Source organism: Notamacropus eugenii, chromosome 7 (genome assembly GCF_028372415.1).
Source record: "Notamacropus eugenii isolate mMacEug1 chromosome 7, mMacEug1.pri_v2, whole genome shotgun sequence".
Classification (NCBI taxonomy): Eukaryota; Metazoa; Chordata; class Mammalia; order Diprotodontia; family Macropodidae; genus Notamacropus; species Notamacropus eugenii.
In genome coordinates this window covers 12477238-12500217 of record NC_092878.1, presented here as the reverse complement: position 1 = coordinate 12500217, position 22980 = coordinate 12477238, and the positions used below count along the sequence as shown (strand labels likewise).

The 22980-nt window shown below is 42.3% G+C and overlaps 1 protein-coding gene across 5 annotated transcripts in view; it reads right to left on the bottom strand.

The window, feature by feature from the left end:
* The window catches only part of CHD8 (chromodomain helicase DNA binding protein 8), a 57997-nt gene extending 35539 nt beyond the window's left edge, over positions 1–22458 (bottom strand). For 2 of the 5 annotated variants that reach the window (XM_072624071.1, XM_072624075.1), the window contains exon 1: positions 22259–22458. The gene's annotated coding sequence lies outside the window, so the exon portion shown is untranslated. Of the gene's footprint in view, positions 1–3804; positions 4199–21863; positions 21884–22258 lie in introns of those variants that run through there. The other 3 variants (XM_072624074.1, XM_072624072.1, XM_072624073.1) reach the window with 3 other exon arrangements.
* Between the last annotated feature and the right edge of the window lie 522 nt (positions 22459–22980).

Sequence of the window (22980 nt, the reverse complement as noted above, 5' to 3'; positions counted from 1 at the left end):
AGCCTAATTTATTTGGGCTGGATTCCCAAAATGATGATGGTGGATCCTCAGTCTTAGGGAACCCTTCTAAAACACTTAACAAATGTTTGCTATTCTAAGAGATAAATGGGATTATTCAAATGAAATATCAGGGAACTTCCTATACTCTGTACAAATGAATTCCTGTTAAGACAGATCTGCTTTGCAAAGGGCAGTTAAGAATGTTTATTTAACATATATATATACATACACGCATATACACACACACATACACACACACAGCCACAACAGTCTCTGAAACTACTGGTGAAGTCAAACTGAAAAAAATCTGGGTTAAGAATTGGCTACATACTGTCACTTGACAATTACAAATGAAAATGAGAAAACCTGCTCCTTTTACATGACAATCCCAGGAACTTGGTTAAGCACCGGAGATACAAAGACAAAAACAACAACACTGTATCAGAGGAAGTGTCAAGGTTTGTTCTGCTCCCCAGTCATCAACACTATACAGTAACGAGTTCCATAACAGTTTCCAAAGATAGGGGGCATCAGATGGGGAAAAAGGCACAGAAAGTGTTAAGTAATTATCAACACAATTAAAGATCTAACTTCAATAGTGTTTCTTACCCCTACCTTAATACTTAACCTCCAAATTACTATGAATTTTCTGTTTTTCTAGGCCACTATAATAATTCAGTCTATGTAAAAGTACAGGAATGGCTTGTTACCACATATAAATAAGAATCATGGTTGACATGTCAATCAAAATTCAAAACTCCCTCACCAACAGGATCTTATTCAACTTCATGAAATGTATACTCACCATCTCATTTTCTTCATTATTCTCACCCTCGCCTCAACCACTCCTTCAACCTTCTGCCTCCTCCATTTCAACATTCTCTTGATTTTGTGCCTACCCAACAATTAATGAATTCAATCCAAACATTTATTAACTGACTTAATGAAAGAAATTGTGATACCAAAGTGGAATTTAGGGTATTTCGGGTGATGGAATCATATATTCCTTATTTAGCAAAATCACTATGGAGATTGAGTCAATATCACTAAATAAGCATTCATTTTTACTATTCTTCGTAGTTCAGTCCTACTCTATAACATATACTCTACTTTCATCATTGCTGAGGACATATGTTAAGTAATTATTATCAGGGAGACACACTGATGTAGAGAAAGTTGGACCTGAAGTCAGAAAGATCTAGGTGGAAATCCCACCTCTGGATCAAGCTGTGTGACCCCTCCTGCCACCCAAGTCACACAAGCTCTCTGAACCTCGGTGTAAAGTAAGCGGGAAGGCCTAGATGGTGTTGAAGTTCCCTGTCAGCTCCAGTAGTCTAAGATACATGATTTAAGTATGATAAAAAGAAAAGTCCTTGTTTCCTGTCCTCTAAGTTTGTAAACTGAAAGCAATTGATAAATCTTTTGAAATAGCCTTTCCTATTACTTTTAGCACCTTAGTCTTTTAATAATAATTTCTTATTGTAGAACACTGAAAACAAAATAATTTTAAAAAATAATAATTCCTTCTTATCATTTCTTCTCTTTACCTAGTACGAACCTTAGAGAGAGGCCTCCTTTCTAAAGTGCTGACAGTAAAGGAAATGTAAATAATTTCTCTACTCTTATTTGACTCAAGCAATTTGCTCTCAATAACTTGTGCCCCTACCTGCCCCATAAGTTCATAAACCCATTCAGTAACCAAAAAACTCCTCTTTTCTGGTCTTGTCAGGCCTAGAAACTCAAGTTTTCCATATCAGTGCCACATTACACTAAAATGTCCTTTTTTACTCAGTCCTACCATCCAGCTTAACCCCCAATTTTATTTCATCTATTCTGCCTCTCTCTTCTGGTTTGTTTCATGTCTACCACTGATTCTCAACTTCTTGTTCCTCTCTAGTCCTTTCAGATCAGTAATGCTCCCAACATATCTCCAGCTTCTTTCCCTATAATTTCTGGTTTACCCTGGTAGAATGAAGCACATGAGATCTTGTTCTACTAGCTCAACTCCACATAGTCAACAAGGCTCAGAACCATCCACAGTTCAATCTTTTCTTTAACCTCCAATGATTTTTAAATGAGGTACAAAAACCTACACAGTACTCAATTACCATCTAGGTGAAATTACTGTCCAAATGAATCAAACTTTGAACAGAATTTTAATATGTAGAATAAGTAATGGGAAGTAAGGAGCTGTGGGGAGAGTTTATAGTTACAGTTCAAAACAGAATTATAAATGGTAAAAAAAAAAAAAAAAGACAAAGCTCAGGTGGTCATTTTCTGTAATTCTAAATTTTTTTTTAATTAGGGAAAGCAAAAGCAAAACACAATTGAATAATAAATGTCAATTTCCATCCAGGGTCTTTTTCCGGAGGAACAGATTGACAGCTGGTATCAAAGCCCTGGGCTGTATATCGACAAACTCCAAATACTGCTACCTTGAGAGGAATATTTTATGTAGGCCAGTAATAACTATCCCTTTTAAAAGATGGGTTTAATTATCGAAAAGAACAGGATACCCGGACAATTCTTCCACCGTGGAGACTAAACATGCAGAAGAAATACAAATTGAACGCTTTGGTGCAACTTCTATACTTTTATTCTGGCTGATTCTGGTTTTATTAAGACCCAGATTCTCAACTACCCTGCCCTCCTTTCATTCCTTCCCTTCCCTCTCCTGCCCCTATTTCTGTTCCAGTCTTTACCTGTCCCACTGCAGGGAAGGCAGCTTTGTTCCTGGACTTTTTACTCCAAACATTTCCCTCCCAGTTTCTTCACATCTTTCAGTGAAGGGTAAAGGAAATCAGAAAGACTGACTTCCAGCTGCCTGGAAGACTAAAGTAAACACAGTACAGCTACGGTCTTTCTTTACTCCTACTGACTTCTTAAAAAAGGCAAAGGACAATGCCACATTTACTCTGCACTTTTCAAAAATACCTTGAAACTCATCTAAACAATCTTGTGTCTAAATACTAACTTTAAATTTCTACCTTCAAAATTTTAAAGGACATTAGATAATATTTTCCTGAATGGGACTAGAAGGTATTATGCATACATATAAATGTTGTGTATGTATATACATACATATACAAATAAACACATATTGTACTAGAAAGAAATAATTTAATGATAAATCCCTTTAAGCCACAGAAACATTTACAAAGTTCAAAATTAAATCAAATCACCAAAATAATCTGAAAGGAGGATCGCCCTAAAGCTCAGTATTACACTGTGGAGACAAAATTTGTGCTCAAGAAATCTCTGTCCGCCAGCCATAAGGGAAAATGCACAATATTCTGAGCTATCTAGAAGGTACCTCATATAGTTAAAGGCATCATCTTCATTCTCCTACTCCTCAGTAATTGAGATAAAAGACAGAAAAATGGGGTCCATAAAATAGGAGAAACTAACTTGAGGGCATAATACGAGCATAAGCTGATGGTTACTGGAGGCCAGGCTATCTGGGTCCCATTCCTTGCCTTTGCAACAGTTTGCATCGGGCTTGGACAAGCCACTGACTCAGTTTCTCCACCTGCAAATGGAGAGCATGAACATCCCGAATGTCGGAGCGTTAGGGGTATCTCCAAGCCCAGGATGAGGTCTGTAAAGTAACTGGAGCCCGCTCTGATCGGCATGGCAAACGCAATAAGCAATAACAACTCTGGGCACAGGTCGGTTCACGGACGTCTGGGGGACAAGGGGAAAGCCCCGAAGAGAGGTCCTGGTTTGGGAGCAGCCGAGGGGGAGGAAGTGGGGATTTCAATGAGTGGGAAGCGAGGCCGGTGAGGAAGAGGACCGACACATTACCTGCACAAGAGCCAGGGGTGGTGCCCGTGGGGCCGCAGGGCGCAGAGGGGGGCTCTGCCGAGGGGCGCCCAGACCAGGGCCGGGCAGACGTGCATCTGGGGCAGGGGCCGGCGGGGGAGCCCTGTGGGGCGGGACGAGCAGCACAGGAAGATGCGGGAGGGGGAGGATGCCCGGGGGCGAGGGCGATCTTCGGGCGGGGGCTGCGGATGGGAGGCTCAACAGGGCGAGAGGGGGAGCGACAGAGAGGGGGAAAGGAAGGTAGAAGGGCGGCCGGGCCGCGCCGCGCCCCGCGGGGCAGAGGCGGCTTTACCTGCAGCGGCCGCGGGGGGCCGGTTCGCCCCTCTTGCTGTCTCTCCAGCACCAGTTCCCCTCCTCCTGCGCAGCCTAACGTGCTGCTCCCGCCCGCCCCTCGCCCCCATTGGCGGATGGCCCACGTCACTCAGCACACCGACAACGACGCCGAGCTAAGCGGGGGGCGGGGCTAGCGAGGCTCTCTCCCCTCCCCCTCCGCCTCCGGGTTAGGTTGAGAGCGCATGAAGAGGCCTATCCGGTTTCCAGGGCCAAGGCGAAGCCTGCGGTTCGCGTGAGAAATGAGCCTGGCCCAAGAAGCAGGCTCGCGGCCTCCCAATCTCCCGGCGAGAAACAAGTTCTGGATATTCAATTCTTGATCCCTCCAGACCCCTGCTGAATTCTGCTCCGAAGGCGGGCTGGGGATGCCCCCGGAAGGAGGGGTCCTCGCCGGGCCGCGATGCCCGCTCCGGTCCCGATGCCCGCTCCGGTCCCGGGCCTTCTGGGGCCAGGGCCGGGCTCACGCTCCCCCGCCCCCCCCCCCTTCCCCCAGCCCCGCTTCGTGAAGACCCTGGTCCTCGCCCCGGGGCCCCCCTCCCCAGCGGGGTGAGTCGGCCCCCTTGCTGCAGTGGCAGCCTTCACTCCGAGGCTTGGGCCTCTCTGCCACCAGCCAGGGTGCTCGGCTGCACCAGCGAAAGCCCCTAACCCTTCCTCTGCAGCGCCCTGGAAACTGAGTGCCACCCAGCCACCCTGCCACGCACCGAGGGCCTGCTCTTCTCACCTCCCCTTCGGGACCTCGAACGCAATTCAATGCAGCAAACCGCAGTACCTACTACGCGTAGAGCCCATCTGTCAAGAAAATCAGTGTGCCTCCCCTCTGGCAAACCCTTTCATCCAGTGACACTTTGGCCAACCACAGAATGACAGAAAACAGGACTCAGCTCTTCACATATCAGTTAACACTTCGCTCTCCCACTAGGCTGTCACAAGCAAAACTCAGCACAGATTTCCTCCAGAAACTCAATTACGTTATTTCTTCGACGTATTAGAGTACCAATTAATTGGTTTTAGTGCCTTGCTAGCAGCTAGGTAGTGCAATACATTGAGTGTTGGGCCTAGAGTCCGTCTGCCTCAGCTTTCTTAATTGTAAAATGGGGATAATAAAAACACCTATCTTCCAGGATTGTAGTGAGGCTTAAAAGAGATTATACTTGCCAAAGGTTTAGCACAGTGCTTAGCACATAGTTGGGACTTCATAAAGGTATGTTTCCTTCCTTTCTTCCTAGGTCTACCTAGGCACTAATTACTGCTGACAACAAGGGCCTCTGCAAACACCAGAGTGGTTGGGTTGCTTGCTTCCCCATTCTCTCAGTCACTCAGGCTCAGAATCTGCACCTTCACTAACACTTCCACTATCTCCTTTCCTTACCTCCCCAAATGCAGCACCCAGGCTCATCTTCAAGTCTTGCAGATCCAACTGTGACAATATGTTTTATAAGTAAGCACTTTGAGGACAAAGATTCATTTTTGTCTTTGTATCACCAGTGCCAGAAACAAACAGAATAGATTCTCTTCCGGTCTGACAAGATCCTTCTCAGTCTCCTTGGTTGGATCTTCATCCAAGTCACACCCATTAAGCATGAGTATCCTCCAAGCTTTGGTCCACAGCCCTCTTCTCTTCTCTCCCAATACACTCTTATCAGTAATCTCACCAGCTCCCAAGGATTCTATAATCTTATCTATGCAGATAATTCTCAGATCTATTTATTTAGTTTTAACCCCTCCCCTGACCATCATTCTAAACTCCCTGCCCACTGGGCATTTCAAATTGGATGTCTCACATACATTTCAAACTCAACATGTACAAAACAGAACCTCCCTCTTTCCTTACTCTCCTCTTCCCAACTTCCCCATTATTGTTAAGGCACCAACATCCTCCTAATTAGCCACGATCACAAACATGGAGTCATTCTTGAGTCTCTCACTCCACATATTCAATCTGTTGCTAAGTTTCTACCTTGGCAGTGTCTTCGTTGCCAAAGAAGACCATGCCATCACAGAAATGATATGACTTGCATTTGACTTTGTTTGGAGTGAGGGAGGGCTGTGCAGGTCACCAGCCTCACTTCTCCTCCAGAGCCATCTGGATCCAGTGACCAGATATTCATGAGGATTACTGGAGATGACCCAGGATGAGGCAGTTGGGGTTAATTGACTTGCCTAAGGTCATACAGCTAGTGAGTGTCAAGTGTCTGAGGTGAGATTTGAACTCAGGTCCTCCTGACTCCTGCACTGGTGCTCTATCCACTGCACCACCTCACTGCTCATACCTTGGCAACATATCTAGTGAATATGTATGTTCAGTTATCTGAACTCATCCAGCCACCATCAAGATACAGGTTCTCATTACCTCAACACCTAAACTACCACAATAATCTAGTTGCCAAAGTGCAGGTCTGACCTTGCCTCTTCTCTTCTCCTCCTTAAACAGTAACTACCACTGGCATCCTATTGCCTCCAAGATCAAATACAAAATCCTCTGGCTCTTAAAGTCCTTTGTAATCTAGTTCCTTTCTACTTTTCCATCCTTTTTATACTTAAAACACCCCTCCCCGCCCCCACCCCACTTTGCAATCCAGTAACACTTAACTTCTTACTGTTTCTCTCACATGATACTAATTCTTCACTCCACACCTTTTCAAAACTGGCTGTCCCCCATGCCTGGAAAGTTCTCCCTCCTCATATCCACCTCCTGACTGCCTTCAAGATTCAGCTCAAATCCTATCTTCTGAAAGAGGCCTTTTCCCAGACCTTCCAATGAGAGTGCCTTTCTTTTGGCATTAGCTCCCATTGACACTCTATACTTGTTGCACATAGCTGTTTGTATGTTACCTTATTAGCAAGGAATTGTTTTTGCCTCTCTTTGTATCCCCTTTGTATAGCACAGTACCAGGCGCAGAGTAATACCTTCTTAAATGATTGCTGACTGACTGAATGAGTCCTTAACATGTTAAACTGAATTGAATTCATCCACTCTTTTTCACTCTTATTGTCGCTACTCTAGTTCTGGACCTTATTCTATCTTCCCTAGATTCTTCCTAATTAGTGTCCCTCCTTCAGATCTCTCTCTCTCATCTAAATCATCCCATAAAACTTGACTATTCTTTTTAAAGCATAGTTTTCGTCACAGATTTAAAGCTGAAAGGGACCTCGGAAATTACCTCGTCAAATACCTTCATTCTGTAGTTGGGAAAACCGAGCCACAGCCAGACGGGGGGCTTGAACTCCCCTCCCCCACAGTCTCTAGGGACGCATCTTCTACATGAAGCCAGCACTAAACACCTCCTGCCCACTGCTAATGCACTCTCAACTCCAATTACCCAGTATTCATTTAAGAATACTTACATGCATATGTCTCCCACTAGACTGTAAGCTCCCTGGGGTCCAGGATTGTTACACTTTTGTCTTGTTTTCTCAAAGCTCAGCATAGAGTCTCACTGAATACATGTCTGTCGAGACATATACATATATATGTATATGTACACATACACATACACACACACACACACACACACACACACACACACTCTTATTCACTGACAACCCAGTCATACTGGTAGTGAGTGGCACAGCTAAGGCCTGAACCCATGTTTTCTCACCATAAATCTATTATTGTTTTCACCATACCATATTTCCTGGCTTAAAAATCTTTAGCGGGACTCCACTGTTGACAATAAAAAGTCTCAACTCCTAAGGTTCGCACACAGCATCTGGCTTAAAAAAAATGTTCTTGTGACAGGTGTCCAGAATAGCAAAGGAGACTCCAAGAAGTGAAACTACTTCTACTAAATGTAGATACCTGCTGCTCAGAGCTCTGGGACATTAAGTGACTTGGCCAATACGTGATGAATCTAGATTTGAAATTCAAGTCCTCCTCACTCCATCTACCGTACCATACTGCCCTGTTGGAGTGTAAGCTCCTTGAGGTAGGCTGTTTTACTATCTACTTCTACTACTACTTAGTGTTTGGCACATAGTAAGTGCTTAATAAATGCTTTATCATTCACTGACTTATTTTATTTATACACCATCCTACACTCTAGCCAAATTACCATTCCCTGAATAGACTTTGCTTCTGTGCCTTGATTCATATTATTTATACCTTCTCTACTTACTAAAATTCCCATCATTCAAGGCCAAACTAAAATACTATCTCATCTGAAAAGTTTTTCTTGATTTTTCCAACCAAAATGTTCTATATCCATTCTATAAAATATACAATACCATATTTGTTCACAGCTTTCTCAATCATTGTCTACATTGCATTTGAGTTATATGTGCGTACAGTCTACCTTGCATACCTATTTTGTTGAACGATAATTTTTAAGCACTTGAAATGTGTCAGGCACTGTGCTAAGGGCTGAGGATACAAAGATAGAAGCTGGAAAGTCCTTACCCTTCAGGGGCTTAGCTTCCACTGAGGGAAACATGTACATAGATACCAACATGTACACAGATGTCTCCCAAGTCCTTTCAGGTTTACAGAATCCCAAAGTAAGTAATACAAAGTAAATACAAAGTAATTTTGACTAGAAAGTGGGGAGGGAAGAGTAGGTGAGTCAGAACAGGTCATGTCTAAGAATTCGTACTTGCCCTGAACCTTGAAGTCAGCCAGAGATTTCAAGGGGTAAAGGTAAGAAAGAAAGCATTAAGGGAAATGGCCAGGGCAAAGGCATGGAGGCAGGACCTGCAGTCATGCTTTGATTTGGTTAGAAGGTAAAGCTTGGGTTGTGGGGGGTGAAGGCTGGGGAAGGAGTCATGTAAAATCAGTCTAGAAAACAAGCTGAAGCCAGCTTATAAAGGGCTTTAAATGACATAAAAAGGAATTTGTATTTTATCTTATAAGCAATAAGGAGCAACACAGTCAGACCCAGGTTTTTGGTATATCGATCTGATAGATGTGTGGAGGATGGACGGGAAAGGGGAGAGACTGGAGGCACGGAGACCAATCAGGAGGCAATTGCAATAATTTAGCCAGCAGGTAATGAAAGTAAGTGAAAGAGAAGGGAAGAATGGGAGTTGGAGAGGTGGATTCAATGAGATGCAGCAAATGAATGAACATGTGGGTTAAGGGAGTTTATGATGAATCAGAGGCTGGTAACAGGACGGTACCCTCAAGAGCAATAGAAAAGTTAGGGGAACAAAAGGGAAAGGGAAAAAAAGCATTTATTAAGTGCCTACTATGTACCAGGCACTGCGCTAAGCTCTTTCCAAATATCTCATTTGAACCGCACAATACCCAGGTGCTGTTATTCTCATTTTACAGTTGAGCGAACTGATACCGTAAAGGTTTAAGTGATATGTGCAGGGTCACGCAGTAAGTGCCTGAGGCTGGATATGAACTTAGATCTTTCCTGACTCCAGGTTCTATCCACTATAACACCTAGCTGCCATTGTCCCTCCAAATAGGAGCTAGGATAGGTTGCGTCAGGTGTTGCTCAGTCTTTTTTTTTTTTCAGTCCTATCCAACTCTTTGTGAACCCCCTAGGGGTTTTCTTGGCCAAGATAGTGGAGTGGATTGCCATTTCCTTCTCCAGCTCATTTTACAGAGGAGGAAACTGAGGCAAATTGGGTTAACTCATTTGGAGGGAACCTTGGTATGGAAATTTCCCTCACTACTGCAGACTGGCAGCTGATCTGTGTCTTTTAGTTTTATAAAGAATTTCCTAAGATATTGAGAAATTAAATGACTTGCAATCCTTTTCTAGTCAGAGGTAGAATTTACTCCTGGTTGTTATTGCATGGATGGCACTCCATCCACTCTGGCATGCTTCCTCTAACCAGAAACATTATAATGTAAACTAGAGTGGTTCTTATTTTGACAATAATTCTTAGGCAAACATTCAGAACACAATATCTTTACACAAGCATAAGATGATGACTGCAAACAGAGCCTAAACCTGTTCCCTAAGTCCCTAGGGTACTACTTCCCAACCCCAGATCATGATGTATGTGTGTGGAGGTCAATTCTAAGATCAGACTTTCTTCCCTCTTTGTCACTGGCCCATTACTGAGACAATTTTGCCTCCTCCTACCAACAATAAAATCTCAAAGAAGCACAGGCAGGTTCATCCATCTCTGTTTCTGGTCCCAAAGACAAGGAGATGTGGTCAAGGACAGGGAAGTAGGTCCAATGCACAGGCTAAAGGCTAAAGGGTTGTTTATTCATTGTAGTGGTCATTTTTATAGATGCCCTTCAAAAATTTCTTTAAAAAATAAATACTCCCTATTTCAGTTTCCATTTAAGCTGTAGTCTTGATTTAGAATCTTGGTGAGAGAAGTTTGGAAGCTACCTCCATAAGCCTTAAAGAAACTCCTTATGACACAAGAGCAAGGCACAGATTGGGCTGCGAAGCAAAATGAATAGGTCAGTGGGTAGAAGAAAAGCCTATGTTGGCATCTTTTCCAGTAAAGTCCTGAAGGACTGACCTGAATCCATAGATAACCAAAAAGGAATCTAATTTTTCAAGATCCAGCTCAAAACTTTCCTCTATAATTCCAGCCTATTGGCTCATGATCCTAAGATGTCAATCTGTTCTATGTTTTTGAACATTTGAGTATTTAATTTAGTATTCTGTCATATGTATACACCATCTTATATCATTCTCTGTTTCATGTGTATACTTATTGCCTGAACTAAACTATATGCTCCTGGAGGGCAGAGATTCTGTTATGTAAATTTGTATTCTCCAAAAATCTTTGGAATGCTAGACACATTGCAGGAACCTACTGTATACCTGCTTAACTGAAGGTCAAGATTTAAATCCTTCTAGCTCTGAGTGGCTACAGAAACTCTTAGACCTAAAAATAGTTTGCAAAAGTCGGCAGTCAACTAGGAATCTCTGATTGGGTCATCCTCTTAATTCCAAGGCCCTACCCAGATCTACTGTTGAGTTCTTTTTGTAAATTAATTTTTAGTTTCAATTGCGTCATATAATATTATACCTATATGCAGACATATTTATATATTTATTATTATTTACCAGTTCCAAAGCCCTCAGGGAAGAGAAATAAGCATCTCTCTAGCACCTACTGCACCAGGCACTGTGCTAAGCCCTTTAATAATAATATTATTAATGACAACAGGTAATAGTTATATAGTGCCCACTATGTGCCAGGCATTGTGTTCAGTGCATTACAGTTATTATCTCATTTGATCCTCACAACAACCCACAGAGGAAGATATGATTATTATCTCCACTTTGTAGGTGAGGAAACTAAAGCAGACAGAAGTCAAATGACTTACTCAGGGTCACACAGTTAGTAAACGTCTGAGTCTGAATTTGATCTCAAGTCTTCCTGACTCCAGGTCCAGCAGCCTATCCACTGTGCCATCTAGCAGTCTCAAGGCTAATGAAAACTCTGTGGAAGAGGTTCTTAACCTTTCTTTTGTCATGAACCCCTTCTCAGAATGCTTTTAAATGCACAAAATAAAATGCATAGTATCACAAAAGAAATCAATTATATACAGTTGTCAAAATAGTAAAAAACCAAACAAAAAAGATCCTGGGTTAAGAACTCTGGCTCCAAAAGGTTTATACTACGAATACTGATCAAACAGAACCACCTAAGCTTAGTGATCTGATCCTACAATCACATTCCTACAACTGCACAAATCAAATAATTTCAGAACTGGAAGATCTAGCCCAAACCTTTAAATTTAGAGGAAACCAAGATCTAGGGAGATTAGCTTGGCCAACAATAATTTAACTTGCACAGCTCAAAACACAAAATTTGGCTGGGCTAATATCTATCTGGGTAGTTGATCAGAAATATTAACTTTTACTTACCTTCTTCGGTCTGAGTATGAGAGGTTGTTTTCTCTGTAACATTTGAAGACATTTATGTTCAAAGGTGAATTACAATGCTATAAAGGAGTAAGTAGCAAAAAATCAGTCCTAGAAAGCATGTGGCTAATAAAAATTGTGTGAGCTGATTCAAGTATTTATGATTCAAAAGAAAGTTATTTTCAAGGGTTACCAAATGTTTCTTTCCCTTCTATGGGAGGTTGATGTATTTTGCATGGTATTAATTCCTATCTTGACAAGTAAAGTCAAAGAAACTTATCCTTTTCCTAACATCTGGGGAAAATGAGGCGAAGAGTAAGTTGACTTGCTTAAGGTTCCACAACTACCTAACTCCTACAATCCAGTGTTCTTTCTACAAATATTCTGGGTACTCAATGATAAATCATACTTTCCACTTCTTGACAGATAAGTGACTAAAGGTTAAGAATGAGATAAAGTTTTGGACGATGTGAGTAACTGTTTAGCTTGAATATGTTTATTGATTACAAGGGAGAAATTTTTAAAAAAATTATTTTTGATGGAGAGAGAATTGGGACATAATGACAGTTGTACAAAAAAAAAGAGTGAGTAAATGAAGAATTTTAAAAAGTGTAATGAAGAGACGGCACCAACTTTGGAACTAATATACTCAATATACTTTAAAATACCAAGCTGCATGTAATGGAGAAAAAAATCTGGGTGCTAATATGACCAAAGATAACATATAGATACAGCTTTTCATCCATATTCCACTGGAGGTCAGTACAAAATTCTTCTGACATCTATTTTGAATGAGGAATGCTATAATGGGGAAAAGATTCCACAGTATTTTCACAAGTAACACTATAAAAAGGATCCTAGTGGAGAAAAGGGGATTGGAATGGGGTTCTAGGTATAGAACAGCAGGACAGGTATTAAGCAGTGGCAGGGAACTCCAATAAACACCACCGTCTAGCACAGGTCAGGTACAAATCTTGGACATGAAGTCAGGAGATGCTTGGGTTCAAACACCAGCTCTGACTTGGCTGTGGGATTTAATTGAAAGATGCTTTCCATTTCTAAGCTTCAGCTTCCTCATTTACAAAAAGGACATAAATAATCGCACTACCTCTACTGTAAGTGATGAAAGCACTTAGCAAACCTTCGAGCACTATATAAATGCGACCTACTCATATTTATTGCAATGGTAGCATTGATGTTGACTCACATGACCTTGTGAATCCATCTATTTCACAGGTCTTCAGTTAATTTTACAGTGTATGTGTTGGCAAATATAATTTCTCAACTGATTAAACTAGCTGTCACTCGGCTATTTACATAATCAGATTTTTCTGCTTCAATTGTCTCCTGATCCCCCATCATTTAAATGTTTGGTGAATAGAAGAGATGCAAGAGGATGATTTGGGAAGATTTGTGCAAAGAAAGTATGATGTGCTCCCATACATAGTACTAGAAGATGACTGATAACTGACTCTCAGTACATTTTAGTTGGTAGATTTTCAGAAATTCCTACCCTCTTATCTGCTCACAATTTAACTACACTTGTTTTCAGGGAATAGCACCTTTGAGTCACAAAATTCCATTGCTCTGGAATCTAAATATTCATATGAATAGCAAAAAATAATATATAAATAATGGATTATTATTGCTGTGAAGTCAACCAAAAACAAATTATTATATCCTTAATTCTTGGAAAAACATTTTTCTGCTATTAGTGTCACAAAGGAATGAAAACAGCAGCAAATGTGTTAGACTCGGGAAAAATGAGGAAGCTTATACATGTTTGTGTAATGAGAAAAAGACTTTGCTGTAAGGAAAAACTTCTTAACAAACAGAAATAATGGAAAAGGCTGGGCCAGGAGGGAGTGGGTTTGTCTTCATTAGAGATGTTCAAGTGAGGTTGAATATCATAGAAAACGTTTTTGGTCAGCAATAGGTTAGCAAAGATGGACCTCTGAAGTCCCAATCCTGAAATTCTGTTATTCTTAGAATTTGTGAGAGATTCTAAAAGATTTTTATAATGAAGAAATGCTGCAGTTAACATGTCCTTCTCAGAAAGTTATTCTGATAGAACCCCAGGAAAATAAGACCCTAGAAGAGAAGAAATGATAAGAGGTAGATGGAGAAGGTATATTTTGAGAGAAATAGTGAAGTAGATAGAACGAAAGGTTGGGGATCAAGAAAACATGGTTTCAAGTTCTGCTTATACTACACTATTAATAGTCAGTAACCACAGGCAGGTCATTCAAGCTCTGTGACACAAAGTTCCATAACACCAGTTGTATTTATCTCACAAGAAGTTTTGATGCTTTAATAAGATAATGAATATACAGTACTTTGTAAACTTTGAAGCACTGTTAGATATTCTTCTCACCAAGAGGATTAGAACTTCTACATTTAGTGTGTTATTGTTTCAAGGGAAGGTGGAGAAGAGTGATACTACATACTTTCATCACCTAATAAATGTAATACCTAAGTATTTTATTTAAGAAAAGAAGGTCAACCTAGTCAGCCTTTAGTTTCATTACCACAATGCTGGCCTCCAGGAAATGAATTTTTTCTTCTACAGCAACTCATGAAGATCTTTCAAACTAAGGAATTTAGGCAACTTTTCTTTATCCATAATGAAGAAAGGAAGTAGTAGTACGGATGGTTCAGTTAATTTTCAAAAGTCATTAGAGTCCTTGTCCTTATACTTGAATATGGGTAATTTTTATTTTTATTTTGAAAGTTCAAACAATCAATAAGCATTTATTCAACCCTTTGCTAAGTATTGGGGTACAGAAAGGGGCAAAAACATGATCCCTGCTTTCAAGTAACTCACATTCTAATGAGAAGAATAGGTAGACAAAAGGAAACAACAAATACAGAGCATTTCAAGCTCTATAAAATAGTTAGCATTTTATATAACTCTTCAAAGTTTGCAAAGTATTTTATAAATATCACATTTTATCCTTAGAACAACTCTGAGAGATAGGGGCTATTATTATCCCCATTTTACAGATGAGAAAACTGAGGCAGACAGAGGCTAAGTGACTTGCCTAGGTCACAGAAGTACTAAGTGTCTGAGGTCAGATTTGAACTTGGGTCTTCCTGTCTCCAAGTCTAGATCCAATCTGACTTGCACTGGGGAAGCCTATAGCAGATGGGGAACCAAGAAAGACAGAAAATGGTCTTCAACAGTCTTAAAGAAATTTGGAGATTGTTAAGTGGCAGAAGCGAGGAAGCAAAGCATTCTACTAGGATGTTGGGGGGAGACAGCAAGTAGATTGCAGAGTGTCTAGAGGAGAGTAAATGGAAAGACACTATAAAGGTTGTGAAGCTTGTAAAGACATTTAAACGCCAACCAAAGGCCCTTTCAATTGAGTATGGAGGTAAAAGAGAGATTTTACTAAAGTTTATGGAGCAGCAGTGCAGTGACATGATCAAACCTGTGCTTTAAGGAAATTATTGTGGCAGCTGTGTGGAGGAGGGACTGAAGTGGGGAAAGACCTTAGGCACCAAGATCAATGAGAAAGCAAATACAATAGTCCAAGGGAGGGCAGAAAGAGCCTGAAATAGGATGATGGCTGTGTGAGGGGACTGAAAGAAACACAAACTAGGGATATAAAGATAGAAATGACAAGATCTGGTAACTGATTAGATGCATGGGATGATTGAGAATGAGGACTTGAGGATGACATCAAGTCTGCCAACCTGAGCAATTGGTAAGATAGTCATAGGGTAGTTGGGAAGAGGGTTTGGTTGGAGGGTCAGAGGAGAATTAGTAAGTTCTGTTTTGGACATAGTGGGTTTGAGATAGTTACGTTTGACACACAGTTTGAAATGTCCAAAAACAGTTAGCAATGAGGAACTGCCATCAAGGAAAGGGACATGTCCACAGAATCAATTACATAGAGATGACAATAGAATTAATGATAAGATCAAGTCAGAGTATATATACAGAAGAGGGCAATGGACAGAGCCCTGGGGTACATTCATGGTTAACGAGTGTAATATCATCATCACAACCAAAATGATGATCCAGCAGAGGAGACTGAGAAGGGTCAGACAGGAGAACCAAGAAAAAGCAGTGTCCACACAAACCTAAAGAGAGAGTATCCAGGAGGAAAAGGTGATAAAGAGTATTTATCATCATTATGCAGACAGGTCAAGCAGGAATGAAACATCAGTTTGAAAACATGACTCATAAGGAGGAGGAAAACTGTCTAGCTTCCCATTCTTCCTTCCTTAAGAAAGACAGGCTCACAGCTCCAAAAGAGGTTAAACACCTATGAATGCTGAGCTGAAATTTACTGTCATTTGCTAGATTTCTAATTTGGGAATACAAAAGTTTTGGCTTAAAAAGTCAAAGAAAAAATGAGAATTAAGATGACTTAGAGTTGACCATATTTGCATCTGTGACACTGATCGACTGAGAAGCAGATGAATTCAACAAGCATGCATTAGGCCCCAAGATATTCAAGGCAATGGGGTAAAAGATAAAATGAAAACTGGCCCCTGTTTCAAGGAGCTTACATTCTACTGAAATATAAAACATTCTGAGGAGAGAAAAAGAACACCAAAAACTGGGGAGATCAGGAAAGACTTCACAATGTGAGAAGTCTCTGAGATGAACCTTGAGAAAAACCTAAAGATTCCAAGAGGCACAAGTGAAGAAGGAGGGCCAGACTATATCAGCTGATACAAAGTCCCTGAGACAGAGACAGAATGCCAAGTTCAGAACAGTGGGTTGTTTGGTTGGAACTGAGGTCTTAGGACCCAATGTCTTGATAGCAAAATACTTCTCAGAGCCTACTTTATCTGGTCACGGATCACTTGACCCCCTTGCCATATTCCTGCCCTTCCAGTCTTGGATCCTTAACTGGACATGCCTTTCCAAATTACAAAACTCTGCACTGGCCACCACTCCCCATTCATGTTGTCTTTGTCCTATTAGAATACGAGCTCCCTGAGAGCAGGGACTGTCTCTCACTTTTATATCTCCAATGTTTAGCATGGTGTTGGGCACATAATATTTATTAAATGCTTTTCTCATTCATATATTAGAATATATGAAGGGAAATAATTTGAAATATTTCTGGAATGGCAGGACAGAGAGTGAGGCCTTTGACAAGCAAAGGAGTTTGCATTTTGTTTTACAGGCAACAAGGAGCTAAGATTTTTGTGCAGGGTTGAGTGATACAGTTAGGACTGTATTTTAGAAGATGATTTTGGCAGCTAAGGGGTAAGAGGAGACTAAGCAAGAAGAGCACTTATGTGATGAGGGCCTAAAGTAGGATGGTGGCTCTCTAAGTGGAGAGAAAGGGACAGATTCAAGGTATATTTTGGAGAAGAATCAACATGTGTACGTGTGGGGGGGGGAGATATAAGCATTTGTATAGTTCCTACTACATGCAGGCACCATACTAAGTCCTTTTAAAAATAATATGTCGTTTGATCTTTACAACAATCCTGTGAGGCAGATGCTATTTTTATTCCCATTTTACAGTTAAGGAAACTGAGGCAAAGAGAGTTAAGGGACTTGCCCTAGGTCACAGAGCCAGTAAGTGTCTGAGGATGGATCTGAATTCAGGTCTTGCTGATTCCGGGCCTATCTATTTCTCCACTGCACCACTAGATGTGTCTAGTGGAGGATAGGGAAAAGGAAGAGTCAAGAATTGCTCTGAGGTTGGGAACCTGGGGAACTAGAAGGATGCTGGTGCACTCAACAAGAAACAAGAAGTTTGGAGGAAGAGTAGATTTAGAGCAGGAGTTCTTAATCTGAGATTCATGAACTGGTTTTTTGAAAAATATTTTTATAACTATTTCAATATAAGTAGTTTTCTTTGTAGTCCTACATATTGTATTTTATGAATTTAAAACTAACAGAAACTCTGGAAATATAAGGGCTAGATATATAACCTACACTGATTATGAATGAATCTAAATAAGATGACCAACAGAGGGTGAGTGGAAATGAAGGACAAGAGTTGGGAGATGGGACATGGCTAATGATCCGGCAAAGACAACTGACAAAGTCTTCAGGCTGGAGGACAGTCAAGAGAAAGTAATGTCATAAAAACCTAGGGAGGAGAAAGCATCCAGAAGGAAGCAATTGTCAAAAGCTGCGGAGATGTCAAGGAGGAATTTGCACTCCCCCCCATACTCTTAGTTGGTGTGGGCAGGCCCTGTTTGGTCCTAAGAAGTGATGGGAAAGATTAACTCTCCCACTTCTGTAGAAATCCCTGTGTTTTGGTTCAGTCTCCTTGGGGCACAGTTTAGTTTCTGTGTTGGTTCTTCCTCTGTCTCCTTTTTCTTACACAGACCTAAACCTAGACTTGATTCCATCCCATATTATGACTCTGACAGGCTTCAACTAGATGCTGTTGCTTCTCAGGTACTGCCTTGGCCCTTTCCCCTGCTATGGTTCCAGGACTGGGCTGCTTGGTCAGCGAGTTGGTCTTCTATCCTGTGGCAATTCAGGCATGAGCTGCCTAGATACTGGATCAGACAGGAGATTCCTGGAACTACTCTCTCCTTTTGTGGCTGGGACTCAGGCTACCTGGGCCCAAACTGCTTCTGTACTTTGCCTTCAACCTAACCTAGCTCATCTCGGCTCAGGATTCTGGTCGTCTTTGTGTGGAGCCCAGACTAGATGGAAGATCTTATAAGTGTTTCTCTTTGGTTTTCTTTGTCATTGTTCCTTCTGGCATATTTTTAGAGCTTTACTGGGATGTTTGTAGGCGATCTGACCTCCATACATCCTAAGAAAATGCTATTTTTTGAGAATTCTCAGAGAGGTCAAGAAAAATAAAGACTTAGAAAAGGCCCTAGGATTTAGTAATTTAAGAAATCATTGTTCTATGCAACATGTATTTAATAGGAATGTACGTGTAGAACCTATATAAGATTGTATGCCATCTCAGGACGGGAGGGGGTGAGAAGGGAGGAATGAGGGAGAGGGAGGGGAAAAAATTTAAGATATATGGAAGTGATTGTCGAACACTGAAAACATATAAAATAATTTAATTTAAAAAAAATCATTGACAACCTTGGATAAAGAAGTTTCAGTCAAGTGGTGGTATCAAAATGAAGCTTTGGTTTGAATTTTAAACTATTTTAACAATCAAGATGAAGAGATCATTAAATTGGTAATGAAAAGGATAATTACATTTGTTAAAAAGACAAAAGAGTAAGTTAAAAATTTTAAGACATAGAGAGGAAATTAAAAAAAACAGTATAAAGAAATTATGAAGCGAAGGAAAGTTAAGCCAGAAAAAGAGGCTTAAGAGCAGGAAAAATTTAGAAGGAAAATAGCACTGAAAGAATTTAGAACTCTGATCAATGTGGTGTCCATTTTTCACTCCAAAGGACTGATGTTGAAGCATGTCTCCCGCGTTGAAGTAGAGAAGTAGTGGACTGAGTATAAGCATAGAATGAGCCATACATTTGCTAAAATAGCTAATGTGCTGATTTATTTTATTTGACTGTATTAATTTGTTACAAGAGGTTCTATTAGAGGGGGGTACAATCATGTTAAAAAAGTAGAGAGCAGAAAAAAACATTTTTAAAAAATTAAGAATAGATTTAGTGGTCAAATAAAATTTTAGGGAACGATAAATCGCAACACAGAGAGCATCATGAAAAAACACAAGTGTCTCTTAGGCATCATGTGCCAAAGACACTTCAACTGAGGCCAAGGCTCTTTATACAGGCCTGGGAAGGCCCTCGTAATTTTTTGCATTCTACTTCAGTTGCAGGCATTCAATACCAGAAAGACACAGAAAGATTACAGGAAAGTCAGGGAATTATAATAGAAAAGAAAGAGAACTAAAATCAGAGAGAAGCAATTGAAAGAAATGAGGTATGTGTACTTTATAGTCAAATGGCTACCAGCAAGGTATAGAGAGAAAACTAATCCAACTAATGGAAAAATGGCTACAGAAAGAAGTGGAGTTAAACTGAGTAAGATACAATCCTAAAACAATACCCTAGAACTGAAATAACAATTTGAACTGCATAATTATCCCAGTAAAAAAGACACTAATTTATAAATGGAAAACGTAACAGTCTCAGAATAGGTCAAATGTCCCTCCCGTCAAATCCTAGGGCAATTGTTCCAGGTCAGTCTCAGCAAGGTAGACTTTTCCATGTAGGTTCAAGAAATCTGTCCAGGAAATCTCCAGAATCAATCCTATGAGGTTCAAGTTTGCTTAAGCAGATTCCAGTGATGTAAACAGTAACTGTCAATGACCCTTCTTCACACACGGATACTTTAGGCTTTTTAACGTCAGCTGGGGAGAAAATAACTCATCCTGGAGAATACAAACACTGCGTCTCCTAGCACTTTACAGGCTTGCTAGTTACACGGGAATACAGTTCTCATTCTTCTATCTCTTGAACAGTACACTTGGGTTAGAAGAATCCCTCCTATCCCAAGCAGACTGACAAGAGAGCGTCTTTTGATGAAGATAACTAGAATTTATGTGGCGCTTTAAGGGTTACTCCAGAAGTGCTTTATATGCATTATTTCACTTGATCCTCACAACAATTCTCTAACGTAGGTGCTCTGACTACACCACCCCCTCAATCCTTTGCTGTCTCCTAGGCCAACTAGCAGTGAACTACTCTTCCCGAACTATAATGTTCCATTATCCCCATCCCAACCAACAGTCTGCAGTGATGGATACCACACTGCCAACAAACCTCCACCTCATCATCCTGCGGTGCTGCAGAGAAAGAAACACTCGGACTGTTTGCTAGTGATTCACCATCAGCTCAGCAAATTCACTTCATTTTCTGTAGCATCTAAATGGACTTTGTCAATTTCCGCACTGGCAAAATCAAAAGCCAAATGCACTAGCTACAACTAAATATAGAGCAGAACTGAACCGTGCTAGCTTCCCACATACAGCTCCATCAAATCCCTTCTATCCTGACCCACCATTCCTTTGCTATTCCAGTCTTACACTCTCCCCACCCCCAACCACACAGAGACATATATATTACTTCACCAATGTCCTTTATCCTGCGTTGCAGGCTCTCTGGCATTCCAGTCTTGAAACACAGAAGGGCCTCTCAAACGGTAACAGTTTCATTCCCTATCATAACTCCTTTTCCCTTACAGGACTGGATGACTCCAAAATATTCAGAATAAGGAGCTTCCTACAGTTTGAACCACTAGCAGTAACCACGGGTTTTTTTTTCCTTTAAAATTTTTCCCCCTGCTATCTACTCAGTGCCCCTTACAGAAAATCAGTACTTCGAACCATTGACATTGACTGGTTAGTAGAAGAAGGTGACTAAAATAAAAAAAAACCAAAACCTAACTTCTAGCACCCTAGAGATCGTCATACCCTCAGCGGGTCCTCAATTAGCTAATGCTGATAATTCATAGTCATTCCTGTCACAGATGGCAGGCTGGGGAAAACAAAAAGGTCTGAATGGTTTAGGGACACTAGGAAGACTGGTAAGTAATGGAACGATTAATGTAGCTGCCCAAAAGTGTCTTGGGGGCTCTCAATTCAGTACCTCTCATCGGTATCGGTCTTACGGAGGACGCTAAGTTCTAGGGTCTCATTCAAGGACTTCTTCGATCACTCTGCTTAGTTACCACCCAAGACATCGAGTCCAAGCCATCCACTCGGGTGGCTGCCCCTTTAAAACACTACAGCTGCTGCATTTCCACAGCTGCTGCAATGGGCAGGGATATTTCCTGCGACACCAGACCCAGGTAAATAAAGGAATGGATTCAGTGTGTGGTGGGAGGCGGGGTCTTCCTCCCAGAGAGTTTACATAATGCCACAGAAAACAAGTCCGTGAGCCCCGCAGACCTGTCACCGCAGACGCCAGGCTGAAGCCCCCCGTCCTTCCAGCACCCCACCTCCCTCTTCCACTAAGGACTCCCAAGCAGACCCCCTCCCCCTGCCCCTGCCCACCTACCTTTTTATACTAACCCAGCCTCCCACCTCGGATTCCACTGAACTGGGAGTTTGTTCCCAGGGAGAGAAGGGCTCCGGACGGAAGGAAGCACTGCCACAAGTCCACACCACGCCCAGCATGCAAGGACACAACGATGCGAGGCCGGGTGCAAGGACTGCAACGTGCGGCGCGGCCCCCCCAGCCTAACCCGGCTCCTTCCTGCACAGAGGCCGCTTCCCTCCCTCCGCCTTCACAAAGGAGAATGGTTCAGTCCGGAGCATCCCCCGGCAGCACCTGATCCCCCATTATTCACGGGGGAGGAGGGGGAGGAGGGAAGGAGAAGGGGAGTGGAGCTCCCGTGCTGAAAGAGGAGGTGAAGGCCCCGGGGCCCCCCAGAGGAGCCCGGGGGAGCCTACCTGAAAGAGTCCCGCTGCCTCCTGGACGGGGCCGCTTTCAATTCGCCCCGTGCAGAGAACAAGGCGCCTTCTGGCGGAGCATGGTCAGCCCTTGCCTCAGCCTAACTTGCTGGTAGTCCATTCTCCCCAGTCCCCGCCCACTTTGCTCCGCAACAGCCAATGGCGTGGCCGGGCCCTGGACTCATCTAGCAGGGTAGGGTGAGCGCCATCCAGGAAGTCTCTGGAGGGAAGGGAAGGTGGGGTCCTAGGAAGCCGAGCGGGGTAGGCGCCCGAGGCAGTGCCTGACTGAAAACAAAATGAGGTGGCACTGTCGTCTTGACCCTCTGGTCCCCGGGGGTTGGAAGTCCTCGGCATCTCTCTTATCCCCGACTTTTGGGGGAGCTCTGGAGTGAAAGACCCAGTGGCTTGCTCCTGGGAGGCCATCTTGGGCTGGACGGGCTGGCGGGGGTGGCTGAGTGGGGGGGACGCGGTGGACACCTTCCTTCCAGCCTCTCTGCCCCACTCCCCTGCGTCCTGCGGGGAGCCCGTGGGCGTCCTTGAATGGACCCCGCCGAGGGTGACCCCGAGCCTCCCTCCGCCCCGGCGCAGGCCGGCGCCCGCGCCTCTCCCCGCACCCCCAGCGGAGGAGCCAGGCTGGATCCCGCGTGGGCAGAGCCCCCGAGAGCGGAGAGCGCTCCGCTCGCTCCTCTCTCCCGAGAGCTGTCAGTTCCTGGGGTGCTGAA